At 39.5% G+C, this 16,821-nt stretch overlaps 1 protein-coding gene across 4 annotated transcripts in view; it reads left to right on the top strand.

The window, feature by feature from the left end:
- The window catches only part of znf609b (zinc finger protein 609b), a 100,659-nt gene that overhangs the window by 61,864 nt on the left and 21,974 nt on the right, over window positions 1-16,821 (top strand). The gene's annotated exons all lie outside the window — the stretch shown is intronic.

Genomic DNA, 16,821 nt, shown 5'->3' with positions numbered 1-16,821 from the left:
GGTGTCTGTGCATCCAAAGTGTTAATTTGCCATGTAGCTAACCAGCTTACCTTGTCAGATTTACAAAACATGATTACTCAGGGCTCGACATTAACGACTGCCCGATGGCCCGGGGCCATCTAGTATTTAGCTCGGGCAATGAAGCCTCACCTGCTGGTTGCCCGATCGGGCAATCTATTATGCCAGAATCATGCAGCTCGCGGATCCAGTAATGAGTGACCCGACAGTAAAACTAAACATATCTATAACTAGTTTAGGTAGTTTGAGAGGTAATTAAAATAGCTACGTGTGATATTCTAACCTGGTGTGTGTTTTGTCCGCTCACCGCTGCATGTGCTTATGCAGAGCTGCGTGTTGACTCGTCAGCAGCAGCTGATCTCTCTCTCCCGTCAGATTAGACTTCACTCGCGTTTATGTCCATATCGATCAGATCCAGCTAGTTCTAGCTAATGATAGGACTACCTGCTTATTAAAAGACACCTAAACAATAAGTGTCGCTATGCAACTGGGTGAAGCCACAAAGTATAGCGCAGCATTATGCATTTGTTTACATGCCCACAGGAACCCTGAGGCATTACCAACAGATCAACGCACAATCAACCCATACAGGACATCTCTTTCTCCACATTAAGTGTTAGACATTAGAATTGACTATTCTTGTCTGTCACATACTTTCTTGTCTGTCACATAAGTTGCGCAACTGAAGCGGTATTGCGCTAAAGGGAAATTATTTTGACCGAAGAGATTTAGATTAGCCGGCTAACGGGAACTCTGACGTTGCCATTTTGTGTGCTTCGCGGATGCGCTCGGCTCTTCTCGACTGCTGCTCGGGTCTGCTCGGTCAGCTTCCGGATGAGGAGGCATTCGTTCGACCAACTTACAGTAGATAACATTACAAACATTTTTAACAGGGGCCATACTAGTGTAAATAATGTTTGTTTTGGCAGTTATAACTGAATGTAATGTTTTCTACTTTTTTACATCTGGGAAGGCATTTGTGAAAACCTTGTGAAGACTTACAGAAAACGTTTGATCTCTGTCATTGCCAACAAAGGGTATATAACAAAGTATTGAGATTAACTTTTGTTATTGACCAAATACTTATTGTCCACCATAATTTGCAAATAAATCCTTTAAAAATCAGACAATGTGATTTTCTGGATTTTTTTTCTTTCTCATTTTGTCTCTCATAGTTGAGGTATACCTAAGATGAAAATTACAGGCCTCTCATCTTTTTAAGTGGGAGAACTTGCATAATTGGTGGCTGACTAAATACTTTTTTGCCCCACTATATACCCATTCTTCCTGAAAGAACTTGCACTGAGCTTCATTTAAAAATGTACCTATAAAGTTACGTATACAAGGGTTACTGTGTTTGTGTGTCTACTTCTCCACTGCTCAGCTGAAGGGTTGATTGCTTGGCATATTACGAATGATTTCCCTCTAACTTGATATGCAGGGCAAACCTTCTGATTTAGTGATCCATGTAGTTGTTTTATTTTTTTTGCTGAGAATACCTTTTTCCCCTCCATCAAAAATAATGGGCCATTACCAAAGTATGCACTTTTTTTTGCTACGAGAGTTAAATATTCCTGTGTGCATTTCTTTCCTTTCAGAGGGCTATTTCCAGATATCCCAAAAGGACTTGAGGGTGTTTGTGTAGGGGCTGTGTGAGTAGATCAATAAAGGTGAAGTTAATATGGAGATGAGCTCCTCTTCGTAGTGGAGGCTGGTGAGTTGTTTAGTCCTTGGCGATGAGCTGAGCTCGCACATTCAATTATGTTTCGTAAGTAGGACCTTTTTGTCCATCTGGAAAACTAAATTATATTTAATCATATCCATTAGGTTTATGTGTCCCTTGAAGAGTCAGACATGTTGCTGTTAAATCCATTCCCTTAAGATATATGTCACAATTATTATGGTATTTTTTATTGTTCATACAATAGCTCAGCCTATTACTCTAGAGGTCCTGGCAATTTGTTTAATGCTGAATAATGTGACATTTAATATAGCTTAAGAAATATGCTGCTTTGTTCCTGTGCTGCCTGACCTTCAGACTGTACTTCCCCATTATAATGATCTGACGTTTTGTCCTGATGTAGTTAAGATGAATGTCAAACCTGTTACCTCAATACATCAATTTAAATAATGTCGACCATATTCATATACATTGTATAAGGTGTTAATTTGTTGGCTGCAGACCTCGATTAATCCTGGTAGAAGTCAAGAAAAGTATTGTGTATACATTACTAAGATCCAAACAGGCAACTACTTGGAAGAACCTTTAAAGGTCCCATGTCATGGCCATTTCTACTGATCATAATTCCATTGTTGAGGTCTACTAGAATACATTTATATTGTGCAATTTTCCAAACTCACATTGGTTTCTCATACAGCATCTCTGTATAGTATGTGTATTCATGCTCTGTCCTAAACGGCTTGTTGGAGCTCCTGCCCCCCCCTCCCTGTGCACTGTACTCTAATTGGTCAGCTCGCCCACTCTGTTCTGATGAGTCTACCACCGTTACAGCGGAACATCAGTGATTATGTGTTACAATGGCATTAGCAACCAGAAAATGACACCAGTAAGGAAAAACAGATGAGAATGCTGAGTGGGGTCTGGGTGCCGTGTTGGCGGGACGTTGCACGGCCCGCTGCTGCGAGGAGCGGACAGTGTGAACTGGGTTCATTTCCTGCTTACTGCGTTGGATCTGCGAAACTGCGCGCATGGACATGCTGGAAAAGCATGACATGGGACCTTTAAATGAAAAAGTATTTTTGCCTTCTGTTCTTTGGCTAAAGAATGTTGAACATAAGGCATTGAATACACAAAGTCATTCTTGCATATTCCATCTTGGAAAAACGACATGTAGATATTTGAAACTATCAACCTTAAAAGGCATTTATCTTTGATGTAACCATCCATAATTCTGTCCCCTGGGTTTTAAGTCTACCAGTCCCCGGGATAAATAAAGATTGAGATGGAGTTATCATCCATGTTTTTGGATAGCAGCAGGGGACTACAATGACTGTTTATATTTACCAGGGCATTAGCAGATTAGGCACTCAAACTAACAAGGTCATCAAACTCGATGGCTGCGAGCAGCAGACCTCTGCTAAGCGTCTGGCAGAGAGAGAGAGAAGGGGAGATTTGGTGTGTTATCCTGTGTCTCTTTACTTTGGACATCACCTCAGCCTGACGTAGTACTGCTTTGAATGACTTGAAGGGCACAGAGGTGTAATTTCTGCTGAGATTCCTTCTGTGTGGCTGCAATGTCATGCGTTACAACACTGTGCTGACACTTTGCCACATGTCCTTCCGATTAAGCAAGTGTCTTATGAACATCTCAATCTGCTCTTGTTGTTCGGCCAAAGTTCATCTACTGAGTAGTTTCAAACAGCTCTTGGATTGATTTGATACTTTCTAAAGTAGATTTATATCCAGGTCATCCGGTTTGGGTATGTTTGGGGCTTCTAATTTAACACCCTGGATTATACTCGGTGAGCTCCAGACTATAATTATCAAAACAAGTCAGACATGCTATGTGGCTCAAAAAATAAACTGCGATGTAACTTACCCTGCTACGCTCTTGTAGTGACTTGCCTTTTCACCTGTGAGAGTGTTGAAATGTCATGAAGCGCTATCTGCAACACTCATGGCCCCAAGGTGTAATGTGCTGTAAAAGTCTATAGGCTTTGAAGATATAGTGCAGGTACAACTGGCACTCAGTAATAGTGCACATCACTGTCCATTAAGATAGACATGGTTCAATAGGAGCTCTGTGAGACAGCCAGCAGTCGAGGTCGATCGGAGTATCAAGCCCTAGTTAGAGTAGCAGCATGACTGCAGCTTAAGCAGTGTGTGCAGAACAGAGCTCAGGTCACTCCTCCGCATGTACACACACATATTTCTACTCCTACATCCTCTGCCTTAACCCCTGCACCTTTATCATCTGCTTATCCATCTGAACAGCTGAAACCTCTGGTGCTTTTTTTATATGTTGAAGAGCCTTGAATGGATTTTGGACTCTTATCAGGTTACTCCCACTGACTGGAAGTTCGTATCTCTAGCATTTTATTAGGGTTTAATAATTTAAAGGTAGCCATGTTGCCATGTTCTTAATATATCATCCAATACTGATATTTTAATGTAGCACAAGTTCACATTACCCTGGCATCCATGTCTATGTTGTGCTTAGTGTAATATTCATTGTTTTCTGTTTGTTTGTGTCAGCCCAGGTAACACAAAAAAAGTAAATCAGGTTTATTTCTAAAAGTATGTTCATGATGTGTGGCTTTTTGATTGTCTTTCTAATGTTTGGGCACCACCCACAGAAGAGCGTCAACAGAAGGAAAACGGACTAAGGGAGTACATCTAATAATAGTTTGAGGTTGGGGGCTCTTGGGAAATCTCACAGCCTGAATAACAACTTGCTTTCCTTGAATTATGTGCAGGAAAACTTGTAAAATGTATTTAGTTTGTTAGCTGATAAGGCTTCTGGATATTATGACTAGGAGCCTTTGCTAGGAGTTTGCTCAACTGTTTTTGGCTTTTGAGTTCAGGAAGGTAGGTACCTAAAAATGGAGTTTGGTCACAACTGTCAACATTACAGTGAACTGTGAGCATGAAGCCACACATGGAGCTGTATTTCTATCCCGGCTGATCTAAAAGCCTTGGTCAAAGCCTCAGACTTGTAAGACGTCAAAGAGTGATTCATTGGTATTTGGGTGGGAATGTATGTGGCTGAGCTGTTGATGACAGCCTCTCAGTTTGTTGTCAGGTTTCTCCTTGCTGGAAGATAAGGTTTATGACTATGGAGAGGGAGGGAGAGAAAGAAATCTTTATAGGCTCAGCTGAGTTTATCTGGATTGTCTACTCGGCACAGCCTTTTCTCTCCCAGTCAGACACAAGCGGGTGACCTTGACAAGAATGTGGCTTATTGTTGTAATAGATACTGTTGTTGTCAACTGACCTATGGTCAGAGTGGGAGGGTGAGAAATGGGAGAATGGAAACCGGGAGAGAATCACCAAAAGATCCAAGCAGAATAGATTGTTCAAATCTCTCCTGACAATGTAAGTGGGTGTTTCTCAATGTCGAGGAGGCTTGCTTGGTAGCACATGTCTTCCGAGTCACTTGCTTCAGAATCGAGGCAAGAATCCTTCCTAGCCTCGGATAACGAAGAATTTTGAAACAGGCTAACATATGTGCAGGTGTGCGTCATATGAGAGGCCCCACCTTAAATGGAGTGCGATTTCCGCCAAAGATTTGGAAATTGGTCCGTGCGCAAAGCATTGTGGGGATTTTAAGACCACGGAGTCTACACATGTGCAGCCTCGAAATTTCTCGCTACGAAGTATGCCGGCCTAGTAGGGCTGTGGCGATACACTAATCTCACGATACGATACGATACACGATATTCAGCCAACGATACGATACGATACACGATATTCAGCCAACGATGCGATTCGATATAATTCGATACACTTATATCATTTTCTGAAAGATTTTAAAGGGACAGTGGGATTTTGGTGACATCTTGTGAGTGTTCCAGTGACTTGGATTGAATTAATTCAACTGAAAACTGAAAGCATCAATTATACAATATATGGCTCTGACAGAGCGTCTCCAGCTTGCAAATGCTGGACAAAATGAATCAAAAGATGTGGTGAGAAAATTAGTTTCATTTATTGAAACAGTGCAAACTGTAGCTGTAAAGTGCAGTATCACAATGGACAATGGAGAATTAAAAGGTGCAGCAGGTGGTGGAACACGGGGGATTTGAATGGGACTTGTTAGAAATTAAAATCAATGTTTTGATGGCATAAAGTACCATAAACATAGTCAGTTTAAATGCTGTTTTATACTGAAAAACCAGAAGTTGTTGTGCACAACCAGTTGTTGAGCTTTTATTCTGAAAATCCTTTATCTCCGGTTAGCATTTAGCATGTGGCTAATATACAATTTCCTATAGAGGTGAATTTAGTAGCGATATGACACGGAGTGTTGCACACCGAAACCTACTGATTTCAACACTACAACTATAGACGTCGAGATATTATTATTGCTGAATATTAAATGAAGGTACAGTTTATTTGAATACGTTTGTTTACAGACGTGGGTAGCATGAGACAACATTCGGAACTACCGGAAATGATACCAGCCGTGAGGTATTTTTGGAGTATTGATTACAGCGTTTAAAATGTATTAAATGAAACGTCATGAAAGAGATAAGGAGGAGAAAAGGCGTGTTTAGTTATATATTTAATGTGCAATGTCTGAATCCTCTGTAATGCCCAACAACGAACATTGGAGACGTGGAGGGCCGATCCCCAGCAGCGCCAACCGGCCCACAGGGAGGATTCAGCAGAGGATATTTAACAGCTGGAAAGGTGGAGCTCGCTCACGAGAGCCAGAACACAGCTTGTAACATTACCGCTCTTTTTATTAATTAAAGTATACATTTGAACATTCTCAGAGACTCAATTAGTCTCCTTTTGAAAGCTTCTCTCCTGGACGCGAGTATAACGAACACAGTTATCAGACTTAATGTATCGATACCCGCGGCTGAAATATCGATACTTTCTCGGAAAACTAAATATCGATATATATCGCAAGATCGATTAAATTGCACAGCCCTACGGCCTAGGTAGAATTCCAAGTATGCTGGACATTGGAACAGTCCTTCGGCAGCACTCGATGATGTCGTATGCTTGAAATAGTGGCTCTGGAGCAGCCTTCCTCGACATTGAGAAACACCCAGTGTCTGACACATTTAAAATGGTAGACTAAATTCAATGATGCACTGCAGTTAATGTGCAAAACCAGCTAATAGTGAGAACAAAAAGCACAAAATAAAAAAACAAGACTATTTTGATGATGCAATTGATTTTTTGTTTTTCAAATAGTAAAAACTGTTCTGTTTCCAGCTTGTCAAATGTGAGGATATGGTGCCTTTTCTTTGGGCATACATGATTGGAAACTGAATATCTTTGAAAATGTCACCTTGAGGTGTATAACATTTTTATATACATATACAAAGTATATGATCTCATTTCACAAAGTAAGTAATTAAATACAAATGACAAACATCAATCAATAACAAAATTGATGTTAGTTTCAGGCTTGCAGCCCTACTTGCCAATATTCAATGTTTGTTTTCTTTGTGTGTGTTTGTGTACACATGGTGTTGCTAAGAACACCCAGCCACTAACCACTACCTGTAAAACCACACGGTATCTTATAAGCCAACCAGGCAAAAAGAGTAGTGTTAATAGAGCACAGATTAAGTATGTGTGGACAGTTTCTCTGATAGGCTTTCAACATGTTTGATTGGCACTAAACATAAGTGGATGTTCAGGTTCCCTGCATCTATGTGGAGATCTTTTAGACCTCTTGATACTCTCACCTCAGTGCCCTTTAAACCCAACCCCCAACCTTTCATCTAGCAAACACTCAGAGCAGCCAGCTGAGCCAGAGAGAGGAAATGAAGGCATTAGGTTGACAATGTGCGTACCTTACCCACCAAGTCAACCAATCCGGCTCCTAGCTTGCCTGCGAAGGTTCTCTGACGAGCAGGTGCACATGATTTGAACTTGTTTTTTTAAAGAAATGTAAGTTTTCTTATGGATTGTCATACGGGAAATACTTTCCATCTTATTGTCTTCCTTGTGTACTGAGATAATAATGAAGAAAGGGAAGATTTAGTTAAGGCTACTCGATATACTGAGGAGTCAACATACTTGTATTCTGCTCCTCACCTGATTCAAGCAGTGTTTAATAAGGTGATTAGTGTTTTGAGTGATTGAGTGAAAGGAACATAGGCAACATTAAATAGTCACTTTGAATCCATTTCAGCTGTTTGAACGGCTGCGAAATGGGGTACAGATACTGATGTCTATCCCAGGGTGAATTCGCATTTAGCTCAAAGCTCTGTTGTGCGTGTTTAAAGCTTCACAGGGGGGATGCTTAGAAATAGTACGGGTTTTAAGTTGCTCTTTAATGCTCAATATTTTTATAATACCCTAAAAGGCCATTTACAGCAACGTTTTTTTTTTTTAACCATCTGGGTTTTTTTTGTAATTGCTTAAATCTGTGGACATAGCGGCTGCCAGCAGCAGAACGCGTCTAGCATCCAAACAGGTCGGAAAAGTTGTTCACAAATCTCTAGTTTTTACCAAATATTGGTCCAGTTTTACTTTTCGGTTTCATCGTAGTACTAAAAGGAGAGGAGTTTTTCCTCTGTGTGACTTTGCTTTACTGAGCAAATTAGGCCACTGCTTCATAAGTGAGCAAATTGGTAAGCTCCACTTATCTTGGCTCAGTCTTCTACCCTGCGGTCCCTCATGCCTTCTGTCTTTTTATATCACTTTTACTTCCCATAATGTAGCTGGAAGCTGTAGGAGCAGTCTCTTGACTAATGTATGTCCTTTCGTCAGGGAGAGCATATGTCTCCGCAGGTAAAGCCTCTCACACTTGCTGAAGACATTTTTCTTTAACAGAGCTTTGTGTACTTGTGTATACTCAAAGACTTTAGCTCTGTTGAACATGTCTCCCTGTTAAGATATTACATTTGATTACTACTAAAATTCATAGCTAATGTGGAAGCATTATTCCTCTTTTTAACAGTTAAGCTGTAATTCACTGCTGTTGCTAAAGGCTGTGAGATGAAAGTGTGCTGAGTGCGGCTGGGGAAGCTTACTGTATGCAGACGTTTTTCATGTTGATGTCTCAACTTTCACTGCTCTATTTCCGAACGCGTAGGGTTGTGTTGCATCATAAAAATGAGCTGTAATGTTAAGGGCCAAAATGTGTCAGAATTTCCTCGAGGCAGAAAATGACCTGTTCAGTGGAGGTTACGTCTCTAAGGCTTTTAAGTTGAAATACAAATGTGTTGAACATGAATTCAAATCTCATTCTGATTGTCCGAGTCTTATCTAAAAAAGTAAATATATGCATGAAAGAGCGAAACGGAAATCGCTGTCTTTCTCAGACAATCACTGTTTACTCATTATGGCTCCAAAGAGATTGTTGGTCATGAATGGCCATCACAGCTTAGTTTCCTCAATGTATTATTCATGTGTGGTTATGCTTTTCCTGAAAGCACAATTAGCAGCTAAGACAAAGAAGAAGTTGCCTAGGAACTGAGTGCATTTTGCCAGCTGGTGTTACACAATAGATGTCAGGTGTTCCTGTTTTCTCTTTCAGTTTCTGATTACTCTCAGCCTCTAAGGAAATGTGTGCTTTTTGTATTAGACCAGTATGCAGTCTTTGACAACAATCGGGCAGGTTTCACGACTTAAAACATGCCATTTTATTTATTTTTTCACATTTTAGTAGTAAAATAAAAAGAAGCTTATGCGTTTTCAATTGTAGCCCTACGTAAAAACTGTGTTACTTCACATCAGACTCCGCACTGCAGTTGTTTGGACTGGTTAGGATTCAAATACTGCTGTTTTTAGGATGCGTTCACACCTGCCTTGTTTAGTCCGGTTGAATCGAACCCTGGTGCGTTTAGCCGCTTGGTGCGGTTCATTTGGGTCGGTGTGAACGCAGTCCGAGACCCAGGGCCGTTTCCTCCTATAGGCGGACTATGCAGATGCATAGGGCCCCCGCTGTCAATAGCAGTTTCAACTATCTTTTTTTTGGAAATGAAAATACTATATATAATATATACATATGTACACATGTACTTGGCAAATGAATAATAATAATAATAATATATGCATAATTGCATATAAAAATTGTGAACACTTATTTTCAAGTGACTTTTTTTACATTCGTATGTTCACGTTGTGGTTTGGAACTGCTTTTGAATATTATTAGGCATTTTGTTATGGAAAATGTTGTGCATAGTACAGATTAAAATAGTACTGGTTATGTCAACACATTTTAATAGATTGAGTTTTTTTAAATATAGGAGTTGTGTGTTCATATTTACCAACATCACAGACTATTCGTAATGTTGTTATTTTTTGTAGATTTGTTGAGTACGTGTTTCCCCATATTTCGGAGCAGTAGTAAAAGTAAGGGAGAAATAGACTGTTATAAAGAGTATTTTTTCTTCAAGAATGTTCTTAGTATTATACAAAATACCTGTTGTTTTTGACAGTTTAGTCTGTACATAATTTATATGGTGCTTCCAATTGAGTATTTCGTCAACAAGCAGTCCTAAAAATGTACATGCACCAACTTTTCTATCTCCGTATTGCAAATCCGTATAATGCAGTCATTTCTACTCTCAGACAACATGTAATTTGTTTTGGCCACATTAAGGGATAATTTATTAACTGCAAACCAGTTACATAGTATTTTTAATTCTGCATTCACAATTTTAACAAGATTGCCAAGATTATGATTGGAGCAGAGAATTCAAAGTTCAGGTTCAGCCTTAATATATTTGGGGAGAATTAAAATGAGCCGTCTTTATTTGTAGACAGCCAAGCCCCCTCCTGTGAGTGTTCGGTGAAGCATTATATGCTTAAAAATCCAATGTAGGATATAAACACGACTAAACTGCAGTGATAGCAAAGCTGTGGCTTGTGTTTTTGGGGTAATAAAGTCCAAATCATCGTTGGGCTGTCAGCCAATGAGTGACGTCTGAGGAAGATGAGAAATGTAAATTAAACATTGTTGAGAAAATGCTGCATCTCTTGCATTTATTGACATAGAGGAGCCTTATTGTTTACCTTTTTAATATCATTTTTTGTAATTTTCAATTGCTTGGTTTTCGTGAAATTAGCCTGTTTTCCTATTAAAGTGTAACAGATTGATGCATCCGCCCAACTAGTGCCCCCAAACACCATCTTGCATAGGGCCCAAAAAAAGCTAGAAACGGCCCTGCCGAGACCTCTGAAGTGAACTAAACAACCGGACTCTGGTCCGCTAAAATAGTTGGTCTCGGAGCACTTGCTTGCGAACTCTGGAGTGGTTCATTGCTGGTGTGAACGCAGTCCGCACCAAAACATAAGCGTAGTATTTACGTGTCACAAGATGTCCTCAAAATCTTTAGCGAAAGAGTCTTTCAAGACATCCGCGGTTGTTTAGTTAAAGAGTGAAGCAGAATGAAGTGTTGAACAGTGTCGTGTAAAGTAAAAATGCTCCGTCAACTACATAACACCTGCCGTCGGTGAAACGCCCCTCCTTACTGCAGAACGTCTCTCATTATATGTGCTATAATGTTTTTTAACGGACGTTGTCTGATTATATAATCATATTCGCAGGCCGCTAGTTTCTGTTGATCTCCAGACTAACAGCAGCATGAGAATAACCTGCCGAAAGTGCCGATGCTCCATGGCGGAGGCTCCGGTAGAAATTGCCGGGATTTGCGTTTGTACCCCCTTAATGTCTGACCAATGGTTGAAGAGCATTTCTGTGCACATGACTTGTGTTTAAAGTTTATAGTCCGTTTGAGTTTTGCCCGTGTGAACGCAAACCGAACCTTCTGAAAAATTAAACACTGTAACAAACTGTCGTCTGGTGCGCACCAGAGAGCGGACTATTAGGTGTGAATGCACTAATGCATTATACAAATGCAACAACATAGTACAGATTACAAGTGACCACAATCCAAATAAAGAAGCTTTTTTCTAACGTTTCCTAACTGGGTGTCATGTGGTGCTGAAAGCGGTACTGACCAAAGGCAGTGTAATCTCCACTGGCCTTTGACCTTAGTAACTCACCAAAGATGTTCACAGGGTCTGCCCTCTGTGTCAAACAGAATTACATAATGGAAGCAGGAACACTGAGCTCAGCCAAATAATGACACTAATGCAAGGACTCCTTTTTACTTAATGGCCTCTTGTGTCAGCAGGAATTACATTTTCTCTTTTCAAGATGGATGACTTCTGTCTTTTATTGTTAGACATGGTGTTGAATGTCTTAGGCTTTATCAGCCTGGAGAATCAATACCGTTCAATAGTTAAACAATCAACAACCACCAAATGTAGATCAATTATAGTGCTTTTTTGCGGGGTTGGGAAACTCTAAATACTTCAGATTATTTGTATTGATTCGATTTGAATTAAGGTTGCTACAATTTGATTTAAACCATGACCCTTTTACAGACATTTTCTTCATGTTTAACGACATTCACAATGGCATAATTATTAATGTTATTTAATTGTAGTTTAAATGCATTTAATACATGGTGTATAACTTACCATCATTTACTTATTAGCAGACATAATTACACTTTTCCTAATGTTTAAGAACTTAGTAATATAACAGATATGGATAATATAGTAGCACATCTACCTTAGAGACAGGTTAACCACATTGTGATTGTTGTGTATATTTACATTTTACAGCCTTGTTAGTTTAATCTACATCACAACTTTATTTTGTAGTACCTGCTCTTTCATAGAACCCAATTGACCCATAAATTGACCCATAATTGACCCACTCTAAAACACATTCAACCTGCTATCACAGATCCCCCTCTCACTCCGTCACTCCACACTCTTGTCTTGCCTGTGTTATGCTTTTATGCTGCTGTATTGCCTTGTCGGTTAGATTAAATTGTGTTCCGTTTTTGTTTTAGCTGTTTTAACTTTTAAATGCACTGTAAGGCGACCTTGGGTGTCCTGAAAGGCGCCTCGAAATAAAACGTATTATTATTATAAAGCACTGTTTAAGATGAAGAGATACAGAGATGTGGTTCATCCAAATGACCCAGTGTGTGTTATCTGACCTGACCTCAGGAACCTCCTTCCAACTCGGGTTAAACGCAGACTCAGCTTTGGTATAAAAGGGTAAACAAAGTGGTTGGGCTCTTAATGCTATTGCTAACTGCACTTTAATTTAGACAGAAAGCTTGAGTCTGCCAATTAAATCAAGGGGGAAAGAGAAACTGCGTATGGTGCTTATTTTATAGCTACTAATGCAGAAAAAAGATTGTGATTTTATGGTTTAGCAGTAATGTGTATTGAACTACTGTTGCAGACATAATTCTCTGTGACCTGTAACAGCAGTCTCAGATGAAAGAAAACCATTAACCATGAACAGGCATTTATTATCTTGTTTCGAGCATGCATTTTGTATAGGAAAGGTCTGTTGTGACAAACAAATTATCTGTCTTCAACATCACATGATTTATCTTCAGAGCTTATATACTTTTAAAATGAACCAATCTGACACTATGGGTTTATTACTGTGAAAATACCAACAAAACATTTGTCTAGCTCCCTTCGATTTTCTTTTGTTTTCATCGTTTTTCAAGACCCTGTATTTGCGACGCATGATTAACAAGACTTGTAGGTGGTATTTAGGCACATTGAACAAACTACCAGACCAAATGAACAAATCAATTAATGTAGGTCACTTTTATTTTTAACATTATTGGTTGTTTTGCCGCATATCTATTATGATAAGTTTAAAGTGGATTGATACTAGCTGTTAAAACATTTCAGTTGTTCTCCGAGTCATCTTAAAGGTCCCCTATTATACTGTTTTTCATCAATATATTATAGGTCTCAGATATAAACAAACATGTCTCTGAAGTGTTTGGCTCCAAATACCCAACAGATCATGCATTGTAGCATTACCCATAATCCCTTCTGTTTCAGCCCTGTTTCAAAAGTGCTGTCTGTTACTTTAGATGAAAATAAGGAGCCACGCCCCTCTGACAGATATTTGGTTAGAAAGAACACAATGGTGCTCTAGGAGAAGATTCAGGTGATAAGATGGGGGGGGGGGGTACCTTGATTGGTGATTGGCTAACGGTTACACAAGCCAAACAAATCATTATGACATCATAACATGGCCAAAATCTTTTTATATAAATGGATCAGGAGAAACAGTGAGTGAATCTTTTTTCCTGAAACATTCAGAATCTCTTTCCACAGAGGGGACACATGTTGATGTATAAAAGACAGGAAAAAGTGGATTTTGCATAATAGGTGACCTTTAAGGCATTTGACGATCGCTGACGTTAGTATTGTACACAATCATCATTTGGTCCACTATTATTGTAGCTCCACACCCTGTTCGCAGCAGGAGTACGGCCTAGACCGGTGTCTCTGTATGACACTACAATGTAATCCTTTTGTAATCCTTGCCCAAGCTCAGTGCTCAGTTTCTTAATCCTAACTCTAATAAACATGTTAAAGCTGAAGTTAATGTGTCTAGTAAAAAAAGTGCAGCATGTGTCTTATCTGCCACGGTTGAGTTATTGTTTGATCACTGGAAATCCAGGCAGAGTCCCCACTTTGTCAACACTGTGAGGTATGCTCGCAGATTCATCATAGGATTGTTGTCTGTCAGTTAAACATTATTCGTGCCAGTGTGGCTTTCTCAAGGAGTCTGCATGTGGTTCAGTTTGCGTGACACTCAGCCATTGTGTGGTTTTGGGGCAGATTTTGAAAATCAGTTTGTACATTTGGCTGAACATGGAGTAGAGCCTTGTGTAATCTGACTATTTCAGTTGTATGCGTTTTTTTCAAAAACCCCGGACAAGAGGTCAGGCATTTCACTGTGTGGGTTTACTTTCTGCAACCCCAGAGTGAATGTGCTTTTCTCCACTTCTCCATTAATAGAACTTGGAAATAGAGCTCTTCTGTTCATGCACATTGTATACTGGTCCCGTTTCCGTTGTGATCCTATTATTTCTTTGTATCATTACATAGTGAATGGTTCTTTTCATTGTATAGTGGCATCTAGACTAGTAACAGGATTTAAGCGAAAAAAATAAAAAAACAAAGCTCATCCAGGAATGGTTATGCTCATTTAGAAAATGTAAAAAAGGGCTGTGAACTCATCAAGATTATTTGATTCACTGAAATTATTAATCTCCGGAATATTGGATGGGATTCTTCTGGGAATCACTAGCATTCAGTGTTTTTAACAAATAATTGGAGAGTCTTAGGGCTTCTCCTATGAAGGCTTTACTTTCACACTAGCTGAATCATTGAACTTCAGTCTGCCTTGACCCTTGACCTGTTCTTTATTAGTGTTAGTCTTATCAGCCTCCTGTCATTTTAAACAGGACTTTACTTATCATGTGGTTATCACAAATGCATGTTGTAAGGAGAATGACTGGCAAGGGGGTATTTTACAATGTCTACATTTGAAATGCAACAATTAAATGGGTTTTCCAAAAGTCCATCAACAGAAAAAGACCAAGCAATTAATGGAAAAATGGTTTGCTAATGGCATGATAAATCAGTCATTAAGATGGCTCGTTGCAGCCATAATCTAGGCTACAGTCACTCTCTAATAAAAAGTGAGCACAAAAAATGGTCATCGCTAAAGATAATAAATGCATTGCAGGCCGACAAAGTGTTGTTTCGGGCATGAATTGTTTAAGCCCATTATTTGGGGTAGGGTATTTGTCAAAGGCGCTTTGTTGTTTGTGGTCAAAACATTAAGGTTGTCTGCTTAACAATTTTGTCAAGTAGACAAACAGTAGTAGTCTCTCTCTCTATAAAGTAGATTACAAGTCAACTACCCTGAACATGAGCACCTAATAATCATGGTTCTCTGAGTTGATTAGTTTAGAAGGTAGGCGATGATTTGCATCTAATACCATGAGCCTACTTCTCAACCTACCTATTTTATTGACAAAAGGTTTTTCAAGTCACTTTGGTCAAATATATCCCAACATATCAACACAAAGGGGTTTGAAGAGCTGTTTTTAGAAGAGGCTCTGCATGAACCTGTTTGCACTTTTCACCGTAGGCTGTCAGTGTGAGAGAGGGTTCATTGTGTGGTCTTGTCTGCGGCTCTCTGTGTCTCCATACGGCCCAGGAACAGTGTGTGGTGACAGCTCGGGTGATTACCTGTCCTGTCTCATTCACTCAGCCGGCCTGCAGCCTGGCCACATCATGCATCAGAACCCTGACACATGGTGATTAGGATGTCGTTAGGCCTCACTCTCTGTCGCTCTCTGCACACATTAATTTGCTCTTCCTCCGAGCTCTAGTGGAAAAGGGCACTCCACGCTCATTTCTGTAAACCATGAAATATGAAGCTTCTGTGGTGACAAGTCTTGAGCTAATATTACATTTCATCAGGGACTAATGTTTGGTTTTCAAAGCACTCATCACAAATTCAGATTCCTCCCTCAGACACTGATCTGGAGTTTCTCACCCGGCCCAATTCACGGAGGTGTTGCTGTCAAATGATTTGTTTTATATATCATGATTAATCACAGCGTTTTGTTAATCTCAAATAATCCAATTGATTACAGTTCCATCTATAAGTATTGTTCACAAGCAGAACATACTCAGAATCATTTATTCTGAAAGAACATCTTAAAAGGAAACAACAGTAGTAAAGTGTTTTATTTAAATGCAACTCTCTCTAATCCATCTCCTGGCTCAGCTTATCCTTTCATTTAGGAGGTTATTATTGCAAGCCTTTCGGAGACTTGCAAAGTCTGACTCAGTTTTGCAAGATTGCAATCATTATATAACCCCAACACACCAGATGCATGCCAAGTAAAAGGCATAACAAATCTTCATCTGGGTCTAGTCTAAATTAAGCAGTAAAAGTATCTTGGGGGTTTCTTTGTCACTATATATAGCCCTAAAAACGCTTAATTCTAAGAACAGCTGATGCTAAATGTCATTCCTTTTCCTGGTATTGGGTCAAAAACATACAGAACAAATGTACGATTCATTTTCTGGGAACCATGAATGAAAAATGTGTACCTGGTAAATGCTGAGATATTTAAACATCAGCTAAAATGTTGACCTGCTGTTGTCGTAAAGGTCAGGGGACAATCAAAGTCATTAGGACCTATCCTCTTTGGACCATGAAGTAAAGATGAACCAACATTTCCCTTCTTGCATGGAGGATAATTACCCAGTAACTTGGATATATG

This window comes from Pseudochaenichthys georgianus, chromosome 3, assembly GCF_902827115.2.
Source record: "Pseudochaenichthys georgianus chromosome 3, fPseGeo1.2, whole genome shotgun sequence".
Taxonomy (NCBI): domain Eukaryota; kingdom Metazoa; phylum Chordata; class Actinopteri; order Perciformes; family Channichthyidae; genus Pseudochaenichthys; species Pseudochaenichthys georgianus.
The sequence above is the reverse complement of the archived record's forward strand: the minus strand, read 5'-3'. Positions and strand labels throughout refer to the sequence as shown.